Source organism: Tenrec ecaudatus, chromosome X (assembly GCF_050624435.1).
Source record: "Tenrec ecaudatus isolate mTenEca1 chromosome X, mTenEca1.hap1, whole genome shotgun sequence".
Classification (NCBI taxonomy): Eukaryota; Metazoa; Chordata; class Mammalia; order Afrosoricida; family Tenrecidae; genus Tenrec; species Tenrec ecaudatus.
In genome coordinates, this window is record NC_134548.1 from 65,151,061 (window position 1) to 65,161,664 (window position 10,604).

A 10,604-nucleotide genomic window follows, 5' to 3' on the forward strand; every position below is an offset into this window, starting at 1 on the left:
ACTATGTAGGTTAACTAGCTGGCACTTGGACTGTCTAGGTAACCTAGCGGGCACTTGGACTATCTAGGTTAACGAACGGGCACTTGGACTATGTAGGTAACCTAGCGGGCACTTGGACTGTCTAGGTATACTAGCGGGCACTTTGACTATCTAGGTTAACTAGCGGGCCCTTGGACTATGTAGGTTAACTAGCGGGAACTTGGACTATCTAGGTTAACTAGCTGACCTGGGACTATGTAGGTTAACTAGCGGACACTTCGACTATCTAGGTTAGCTAACGGGCAATTGGACTATCTAGGATACCTAGCGGGCACTTGGACTATGTAGGTTCCCTAGCGGGCACTTGGACTATTTAGGTTACCTAGCAGGCACTTTGACTATCTAGGTTAACTAACGGGCACTTGGACTATGTAGGTTGCCTAGCGAGCACTTGGACTATGTACGTCCCCTAGCGGGCACTTGGACTATCTAGCTTAACTAGAGGTTCCTTGGACTATGTAGGTTAACTATCGGGCACTTGGATTATCTAGGTTTACCAGCGGGCACTTGGACGATCTAGGTTAACTAGCGGGCACTTGGACAATCTAGATTAACTAGCGGGCCCTTGGACTATCTAGGCTTACTAGCGGGCACTTGGATTATTTAGGTTACCTAGTGGGCACTTGGACTATGTAGGTTACCTAGCGGGCACTTGGACTATGTAGGTTAACTAGAAGGCACTTGGACAATCAAGGTTACCTAGCGGGCCCTTGGACTATGTAGGTTACCAGCGGGCAATTGGACTATCTTGGTTAACGAACGCGCACTTGGACTATGTAGGTAACCTAGCGGGCACTTGGACTGTCTAGGTTACCTAGCGGGCACTTGGCCTATCTAGGTTAACGAACGGGCTCTTGGACTATGTAGGTTACCTAGAGGGCACTTGGACTATGTAGGTTACCTAGAGGGCACTTGGACAATGTAGGATCCCTATCAGACATTTGGACTACTTAGGTTACCTAGCAGGCCCTTGGACTATCTAGGTTAACGAACGGGCACTTGGACTATGTAGGTTCCCTAGCGGGCACTTGGACTATTTAGGTTACCTAGCAGGGCACTTTGACTATCTAGGTTAACTAACGGGCACTTTGACTATGTAGGCTGCCTACCGAGCACTTGGACTATGTACGTCCCCTAGCGGGCACTTGGACTATCTAGCTTAACTAGAGGGCCCTTGGACTATGTAGGTTAACTATCGGGCACTTGGATTATCTAGGTTTACTAGCGGGCACTTGGACGATCTAGGTTAACTAGCGGGCACTTGGACAATCTAGATTAACTAGCGGGCCCTTGGACTATCTAGGCTTAATAGCGGACACTTGGACTATCTAGGTTAACTAGCGGGCACTTGGACTATGTAGTTTCCCTAGCGGGCATTTGGATTATTTAGGTTACCTAGAGGGCACTTGGACTATGTAGGTTACCTAGCGGGCACTTGGACTATGTAGGTTATCTAGAAGGCACTTGGACTATAAAGGTTACCTAGCGGACCCTTGGACGATCTAGGTTAACTAGCGGGCACTTGGACTATGTAGTTTCCCTAGCGGGCATTTGGATTATTTAGGTTACCTAGAGGGCACTTGGACTATGTAGGTTACCTAGCGGGCACTTGGACTATGTAGGTTATCTAGAAGGCACTTGGACTATAAAGGTTACCTAGCGGACCCTTGGACTATGTAGGTTACCAGCGGGCACTTGGACTATCTAGGTTAACGAAAGTGCACATGGACTATGTAGGTTACCTAGCGGGCACTTGGACTATCTAGGTTACCTAGCGGGCACTTGGACTATATAGGTTACCTAGCAGGCACTTTGACTATCTAGGTTAACTAATGGGCACTTGGACTATGTAGGTTCCCAGCGGGCACTTGGACTATGTAGGTTCCCTATCAGGTACTTGGACTGTCTAGGTTAACTAGCGGGCAATTGGACTGTCTAGGTTACCTAGTGGGCACTTGGACTATGTAGTTTACCTAGCGAGCACTTGGACTATGTAGGTTCCCTATCGGGTACTTGGACTGTCTAGGTTAACTAGCGGGCATTGGACTGTCTAGGTTACCTAGTGGGCACTTGGACTATGTAGTTTACCTAGCAGGCACTTGGACTATGGAGGTAACCTAATGGTCACATTGACTGTCTACGTTACCTAGCAGAGACATGGACTATGTAGGTTAACTAGCGGGCACTTGGACTATGTAGGATCCCTATCAGACATTTGTACTACTTAGGTTAACTAGCGGGCACTTTGACTATCTAGGTTAACTAGCGGGCACTTGGACTATCTAGGTTAACTAACGGACCTTGGACTATGTAGGTTAACTAGCAGGCCCTTGGACTAAGTACATCCCCTAGTGGGCACTTGGACTATCTAAGTTAACTAATGGGCACTAGGACTATCTAGGTTAACTAGAGGGCACTTGGACTATCTAGGTTACCTAGCAGGCACTTGGATTATGATGGATCCCTAGCGAGCACTTGGACTATCTAGGTTAACTAGCGGGCACGAGGACTATGTAGGTTAACTAGCGGGAACTTGGACTATTTAGGTTAACTAACGGGCACTAGGTCTATCTAGGTTAACTAGCGGGCACTTGGACTATCTAGGTTACCTAGCAGGCAATTGGATTATGAAGGATGCCTAGCGGGCACTTGGACTATCTAGGTTACCTAGCAGGCACGTGGACTATGTAGGTTAACTAGCGGACACTTGCACGATCTAGGTTAACTAGAGGGCCCATGGATTATGTAGGTTTACTAGCAGGCACTTGGACTATCTAGGTTAACTAGCAGGCACTTGGACTATGTAGTTTCCCTAGTGGGCATTTGGACTAATTAGGTTACCATCGGGGAACTTGGACTATGTATGTTACCTAGCGGGCACTTGGACTATGTACGTCCCCTAGTGGGCACTTGGATTATCTAGGTAAACTAACGGGCACTTGGATTATGTAGGTTGCCTAGCGGGCACTTGGACTATGTAGATTCCCTAGCGGGCACTTGGATTATGTAGGTTCCCTATCGTACACTTGGATTATGTAGGTTCCCTATCAGGCACTTGGACTATGTAGGTTAACTAGCGGGCACTTGGACTGTCTAGGTAACCTAGCGGGCACTTGGACTATCTAGGTTAACGAACGGACACTTGGACTATGTAGGTAACCTAGCGGGCACTTGGACTGTCTAGGTTACCTAGCGGGCAATTTGACTATCTAGGTTAACTAGCGGGCCCTTGGACTATGTAGGTTAACTAGCGGGAACTTGGACTATCTAGGTTAACTAACGGGTTCTTGGACCATGTAGGTTAACTAGCAGGCACTTGGACTATCTAGGTTAACTAGCTGACCTTGGACTATGTAGGTTAACTAGCGGGTACTTGGACTATCTAGGTTAACTAGCGGGCACTTGCACAATGCAGGTTCCCTAGCGGACACTTTGACTATGTAGGTTCCCTAGCGGGCACTTGGACTATATAGGTTCCCTATGGGCACTTGGAATATCTAGGTTCCCTAACGGGCACTTGGAATATGTAGGTTCAATATCGGGCATTTGGACTATGTAGGTTCCTCCGCGGGCATTTGGACTGTGTAGGTTCCCTATTGGGCATTGGACTATGTAGGTTAACTAGCAGGACCTTGGACTATCTAGGTTACCTAGCGGGCACTTGGACTATCTAGGTTACCTAGCGGGCACTTGGACTATGTACGTACCCTAGCGGGCACTTGAACTATCTAGGTTAACTAGAGTGCCCTTGGAATATGTAGGTTAACTAGCGGGCACTTGGATTATCTAGGTTAACTAGCGGGCACTTGGACGATCTAGGTTAAATAGCGGGCACTTGGACTATCTAGGTTAACTAGCGGGCACTTGGACTATCTAGATTAACTAGCGGGCCCTTGGACTATCTAGGTTAACTAGCGGGCACTTGGACTATCTAGGTTAACTACAGAGCCCTTGGACTATGTAGGTTAACTAGCGGGCACTTGGATTATCTAGATTAACTAGCGGGCCCTTGGACTATCTAGGTTTACTAGCGGGCACTTGAACTATCTAGGTTAACTAGCGGGCACTTGGACTATGTAGTTTCCCTAGCAGGCATTTGGATTACTTAGGTTACCTAGTGGGAACTTGGACTATGTAGGTTACCTAGCAGGGACTTGGACTATGTAGGTTCCCTAGCGGGCACTTGGACTATTTAGGTTACCTAGCAGGCACTTTGACTATCTAGGTTAACTAACGGGCACTTGGACTATGTAGGTTGCCTAGCGAGCACTTGGACTACGTAGGTTCCTAGCGGTCACTTGGACTATGTAGGTTCCCTATCGGGTACTTGGACTGTCTAGGTTAACTAGCGGGCACTTGGACTATCTAGGTTATCTAGCACGCACTTGGATTATGAAGGATCCCTAGCGGGCACTTGGACTATCTACTTTACCTAGCGGGCACTTGGACTATGTAGGTTAACTAGCGGACACTTGCACGATCTAGGTTAACGAGCGGGCCCTTGGATTATGTAGGTTAACTAGCGGGCCCATGGATTATGTAGGTTTACTTGCAGGCACGTGGACTATCTAGGTTAACTAGCAGGCACTTGGACTATGTAGTTTCCCTAGCGGGCATTTGGACTATTTAGGTTACCATTGGGAACTTGGACTATGTAGGTTACCTAGCAGGCACTTGGACTATCAAGGTTAACGAACGTGCACTTGGACTATGTTGGTAATCTAGCGGGCACTTGGGCTGTCTAGGTTACCTAGCGGGCACTTGGCCTATCTAGGTTAACGATCGGGCACTTGGACTATGTAGGTTAACTAGCGGACACTTCGACTATCTAGGTTAGCTAACGGGCAATTGGACTATCTAGGTTAACTAGCGGGCACTTGGACTATGTAGTTTCCCTAGCAGGCATTTGGATTACTTAGGTTACCTAGTGGGCACTTGGACTATGTAGGTTACCTAGCAGGCACTTGGACTATGTAAGTTCCCTAGCGGGCATTTGGACTATTTAGGTTACCTAGCAGGCACTTTGACTATCTAGGTTAACTAACGGGCACTTGGACTATGTAGGTTGCCTAGCGAGCACTTGGACTACGTAGGTTCCCTAGCGGTCACTTGGACTATGTAGGTTCCCTATCGGGTACTTGGACTGTCTAGGTTAACTAGCGGGCACTTGGACTATCTAGGTTATCTAGCACGCACTTGGATTATGAAGGATCCCTAGCGGGCACTTGGACTATCTACTTTACCTAGCAGGCACTTGGACTATGTAGGTTAACTAGCGGACACTTGCACGATCTAGGTTAACGAGCGGGCCCTTGGACTATGTAGGTTAACTAGCGGGCCCATGGATTATGTAGGTTTACTTGCAGGCACGTGGACTATCTAGGTTAACTAGCAGGCACTTGGACTATGTAGTTTCCCTAGCGGGCATTTGGACTATTTAGGTTACCATTGGGAACTTGGACTATGTAGGTTACCTAGCGGGCACTTGGACTATGTACGTCCCCTAGTGGGCACTTGGACTATCTAGGTTAACTAACGGGCACTTGGACTATGTAGTTTCCCTAGCGGGCATTTGGATTATTTAGGTTACCTACCGGGCACTTGGTCTATGTAGGTTAACTAGAAGGCACTTGGACTATCAAGGTTACCTAGCGGGCCCTTGGACTATGTAGGTTACCAGCGGACACTTGGCTTATCTAGGTTAACGAACGTGCACTTGGACTATGTAGGTAACCTAGCAGGCACTTGGACTGTCTAGGTTACCTAGCGGGCACTTTGACTATCTAGGTTAACTAACGGGCACTTTGACTATGTAGGCTGCCTACCGAGCACTTGGACTATGTACGTCCCCTAGCGGGCACTTGGACTATCTAGCTTAACTAGAGGGCCCTTGGACTATGTAGGTTAACTATCGGGCACTTGGATTATCTAGGTTTACTAGCGGGCACTTGGACGATCTAGGTTAACTAGCGGGCACTTGGACTATGTAGTTTCCCTAGCGGGCATTTGGATTATTTAGGTTACCTAGAGGGCACTTGGACTATGTAGGTTACCTAGCGGGCACTTGGACTATGTAGGTTATCTAGAAGGCACTTGGACTATAAAGGTTACCTAGCGGACCCTTGGACTATGTAGGTTACCAGCGGGCACTTGGACTATCTAGGTTAACGAAAGTGCACATGGACTATGTAGGTTACCTAGCGGGCACTTGGACTGTCTAGGTTACCTAGCGGGCACTTGGACTATATAGGTTACCTAGCAGGCACTTTGACTATCTAGGTTAACTAATGGGCACTTGGACTATGTAGGTTCCCAGCGGGCACTTGGACTATGTAGGTTCCCTATCAGGTACTTGGACTGTCTAGGTTAACTAGCGGGCAATTGGACTGTCTAGGTTACCTAGTGGGCACTTGGACTATGTAGTTTACCTAGCGAGCACTTGGACTATGTAGGTTCCCTATCGGGTACTTGGACTGTCTAGGTTAACTAGCGGGCATTGGACTGTCTAGGTTACCTAGTGGGCACTTGGACTATGTAGTTTACCTAGCAGGCACTTGGACTATGGAGGTAACCTAATGGTCACATTGACTGTCTACGTTACCTAGCAGAGACATGGACTATGTAGGTTAACTAGCGGGCACTTGGACTATGTAGGATCCCTATCAGACATTTGTACTACTTAGGTTAACTAGCGGGCACTTTGACTATCTAGGTTAACTAGCGGGCACTTGGACTATCTAGGTTAACTAACGGACCTTGGACTATGTAGGTTAACTAGCAGGCCCTTGGACTAAGTACATCCCCTAGTGGGCACTTGGACTATCTAAGTTAACTAATGGGCACTAGGACTATCTAGGTTAACTAGAGGGCACTTGGACTATCTAGGTTACCTAGCAGGCACTTGGATTATGATGGATCCCTAGCGAGCACTTGGACTATCTAGGTTAACTAGCGGGCACGAGGACTATGTAGGTTAACTAGCGGGAACTTGGACTATTTAGGTTAACTAACGGGCACTAGGTCTATCTAGGTTAACTAGCGGGCACTTGGACTATCTAGGTTACCTAGCAGGCAATTGGATTATGAAGGATGCCTAGCGGGCACTTGGACTATCTAGGTTACCTAGCAGGCACGTGGACTATGTAGGTTAACTAGCGGACACTTGCACGATCTAGGTTAACTAGAGGGCCCATGGATTATGTAGGTTTACTAGCAGGCACTTGGACTATCTAGGTTAACTAGCAGGCACTTGGACTATGTAGTTTCCCTAGTGGGCATTTGGACTAATTAGGTTACCATCGGGGAACTTGGACTATGTATGTTACCTAGCGGGCACTTGGACTATGTACGTCCCCTAGTGGGCACTTGGATTATCTAGGTAAACTAACGGGCACTTGGATTATGTAGGTTGCCTAGCGGGCACTTGGACTATGTAGATTCCCTAGCGGGCACTTGGATTATGTAGGTTCCCTATCGTACACTTGGATTATGTAGGTTCCCTATCAGGCACTTGGACTATGTAGGTTAACTAGCGGGCACTTGGACTGTCTAGGTAACCTAGCGGGCACTTGGACTATCTAGGTTAACGAACGGACACTTGGACTATGTAGGTAACCTAGCGGGCACTTGGACTGTCTAGGTTACCTAGCGGGCAATTTGACTATCTAGGTTAACTAGCGGGCCCTTGGACTATGTAGGTTAACTAGCGGGAACTTGGACTATCTAGGTTAACTAACGGGTTCTTGGACCATGTAGGTTAACTAGCAGGCACTTGGACTATCTAGGTTAACTAGCTGACCTTGGACTATGTAGGTTAACTAGCGGGTACTTGGACTATCTAGGTTAACTAGCGGGCACTTGCACAATGCAGGTTCCCTAGCGGACACTTTGACTATGTAGGTTCCCTAGCGGGCACTTGGACTATATAGGTTCCCTATGGGCACTTGGAATATCTAGGTTCCCTAACGGGCACTTGGAATATGTAGGTTCAATATCGGGCATTTGGACTATGTAGGTTCCTCCGCGGGCATTTGGACTGTGTAGGTTCCCTATTGGGCATTGGACTATGTAGGTTAACTAGCAGGACCTTGGACTATCTAGGTTACCTAGCGGGCACTTGGACTATCTAGGTTACCTAGCGGGCACTTGGACTATGTACGTACCCTAGCGGGCACTTGAACTATCTAGGTTAACTAGAGTGCCCTTGGAATATGTAGGTTAACTAGCGGGCACTTGGATTATCTAGGTTAACTAGCGGGCACTTGGACGATCTAGGTTAAATAGCGGGCACTTGGACTATCTAGGTTAACTAGCGGGCACTTGGACTATCTAGATTAACTAGCGGGCCCTTGGACTATCTAGGTTAACTAGCGGGCACTTGGACTATCTAGGTTAACTACAGAGCCCTTGGACTATGTAGGTTAACTAGCGGGCACTTGGATTATCTAGATTAACTAGCGGGCCCTTGGACTATCTAGGTTTACTAGCGGGCACTTGAACTATCTAGGTTAACTAGCGGGCACTTGGACTATGTAGTTTCCCTAGCAGGCATTTGGATTACTTAGGTTACCTAGTGGGAACTTGGACTATGTAGGTTACCTAGCAGGGACTTGGACTATGTAGGTTCCCTAGCGGGCACTTGGACTATTTAGGTTACCTAGCAGGCACTTTGACTATCTAGGTTAACTAAAGGGCACTTGGACTATGTAGGTTGCCTAGCGAGCACTTGGACTACGTAGGTTCCCTAGCGGTCACTTGGACTATGTAGGTTCCCTATCGGGTACTTGGACTGTCTAGGTTAACTAGCGGGCACTTGGACTATCTAGGTTATCTAGCACGCACTTGGATTATGAAGGATCCCTAGCGGGCACTTGGACTATCTACTTTACCTAGCGGGCACTTGGACTATGTAGGTTAACTAGCGGACACTTGCACGATCTAGGTTAACGAGCGGGCCCTTGGATTATGTAGGTTAACTAGCGGGCCCATGGATTATGTAGGTTTACTTGCAGGCACGTGGACTATCTAGGTTAACTAGCAGGCACTTGGACTATGTAGTTTCCCTAGCGGGCATTTGGACTATTTAGGTTACCATTGGGAACTTGGACTATGTAGGTTACCTAGCAGGCACTTGGACTATCAAGGTTAACGAACGTGCACTTGGACTATGTTGGTAATCTAGCGGGCACTTGGGCTGTCTAGGTTACCTAGCGGGCACTTGGCCTATCTAGGTTAACGATCGGGCACTTGGACTATGTAGGTTAACTAGCGGACACTTCGACTATCTAGGTTAGCTAACGGGCAATTGGACTATCTAGGTTAACTAGCGGGCACTTGGACTATGTAAGTTCCCTAGCGGGCATTTGGACTATTTAGGTTACCTAGCAGGCACTTTGACTATCTAGGTTAACTAACGGGCACTTGGACTATGTAGGTTTCCTAGCGAGCACTTGGACTACGTAGGTTCCCTAGCGGTCACTTGGACTATGTAGGTTCCCTATCGGGTACTTGGACTGTCTAGGTTAACTAGCGGGCACTTGGACTATCTAGGTTATCTAGCACGCACTTGGATTATGAAGATCCCTAGCGGGCACTTGGACTATCTACTTTACCTAGCAGGCACTTGGACTATGTAGGTTAACTAGCGGACACTTGCACGATCTAGGTTAACGAGCGGGCCCTTGGACTATGTAGGTTAACTAGCGGGCCCATGGATTATGTAGGTTTACTTGCAGGCACGTGGACTATCTAGGTTAACTAGCAGGCACTTGGACTATGTAGTTTCCCTAGCGGGCATTTGGACTATTTAGGTTACCATTGGGAACTTGGACTATGTAGGTTACCTAGCGGGCACTTGGACTATGTACGTCCCCTAGTGGGCACTTGGACTATCTAGGTTAACTAACGGGCACTTGGACTATGTAGTTTCCCTAGCGGGCATTTGGATTATTTAGGTTACCTACCGGGCACTTGGTCTATGTAGGTTAACTAGAAGGCACTTGGACTATCAAGGTTACCTAGCGGGCCCTTGGACTATGTAGGTTACCAGCGGACACTTGGCCTATCTAGGTTAACGAACGTGCACTTGGACTATGTAGGTAACCTAGCAGGCACTTGGACTGTCTAGGTTACCTAGCGGGCACTTGGCCAATCTAGGTTAATGAACGGGCACTTGGACTATGTAGGTTAACTAGCGGACACTTCGACTATCTAGGTTAGCTAACGGGCAATTGGACTATCTAGGATACCTAGCGGGCACTTGGACTATGTAGGTTCCCTAGCGGGCACTTGGACTATTTAGGTTACCTAGCAGGCACTTTGACTATCTAGGTTAACTAACGGGCACTTGGACTATGTAGGTTGCCTAGCGAGCACTTGGACTATGTACGTCCCCTAGCGGGCACTTGGACTATCTAGCTTAACTAGAGGGCCCTTGGACTATGTAGGTTAACTATCGGGCACTTGGATTAGCTAGGTTTACCAGCGGGCACTTGGACGATCTAGGTTAACTACCGGGCACTTGGACAATCTAGATTAACTAGCGGGCCCTTGGACTATCTAGGCTT